Source organism: Seriola lalandi, unplaced genomic scaffold, assembly GCF_002814215.2.
Source record: "Seriola lalandi dorsalis isolate HSWRI2012SDOR001 ecotype SW California unplaced genomic scaffold, Sedor1 jcf7180002054987, whole genome shotgun sequence".
In the NCBI taxonomy this organism is placed as follows: domain Eukaryota; kingdom Metazoa; phylum Chordata; class Actinopteri; order Carangiformes; family Carangidae; genus Seriola; species Seriola lalandi.
Genome location: NW_019525536.1, coordinates 24,967 through 25,820, shown reverse-complemented (window position 1 = coordinate 25,820; position 854 = coordinate 24,967). Strand labels below are relative to the sequence as shown.

The following is an 854-nucleotide window of genomic DNA, read 5'->3' as shown; positions in this document are numbered from 1 at the left end:
GCCCAGTCCAGAGAGAACTTCTGCACCGAGAAGGTTTTTCCAACGCCAGCGACGCCGTTGGTCAGAACCACTCTGATGGGTCTCTGCTGGTCAGCTGAGGCTTTAAAGATGTCGTGGCACCTGATTGGAGCGTCATGGAGGGTCTCCATCTTGGAAGTTTTCTCCAGCTGCCTCACCTCATGATGGGTATTAACCTCTTCACTCTGTCCCTCTGTGATGTAGAGCTCAGTGTAGATCCTGTTGAGGAGGGTTCCACTTCCTGTTCCATCAGTTCCTTCAGTCACATGTTCACATCTGCTCCTCAGACTGATCTTATGTGGATCTAAAACCTGCTGCTCCTCCACAGAGACTCCACTCCTCTTCTCTCTGTGAAGACATTTCTTTATCACTAACATGTCACAGTCACAGGTCAACATCTCTGTTCTGATTGGTCGCCAACCTCAAGAGGGCGGGGCTTCACTAACACGAGCCGGTCTGTCTAGTCGTAAAGTTTCATTCATCAAGTCAAATTAAATTCTGAATATAAAAACTGCCTCTTGATTTTAGTCTATTACATTATGTGTATTCATATCTTGTCATTAAAACCCTTTTAGATATTTTTTCTAACAAATATCTTAAATCATTAATCATTTAATCTTGATTCTGTATTGATCCTATCAGCTCTTTGGTATCTGGCCACTTAAAGCTGGAGTGCAGGACTTTTACATATAAAGGAACGTGTGTGAAATCCAAACCTTTGTTAAATGAGTTCTCACAGAGCTGATTAACCTTCTCAGCTCCAGGTAAATCTCTGTATTCTGCAGTATAGCTGCCTTTTAAATCTGCTGTCTGTGGTGACTTTCCCTTACTGCGCA

The 854-nt window shown here is 43.3% G+C and overlaps 2 protein-coding genes across 10 annotated transcripts in view; both read right to left on the bottom strand.

The window, feature by feature from the left end:
- LOC147817211 (protein NLRC3-like) overlaps positions 1–854 on the bottom strand; it is a gene marked incomplete at its 3' end in the record, with an annotated part of 15,909 nt that overhangs the window by 1,227 nt on the left and 13,828 nt on the right. The window lies entirely within an intron of this gene.
- The window catches only part of LOC111647379 (protein NLRC3-like), a 99,936-nt gene that overhangs the window by 87,541 nt on the left and 11,541 nt on the right, over positions 1–854 (bottom strand). The window lies entirely within an intron of this gene.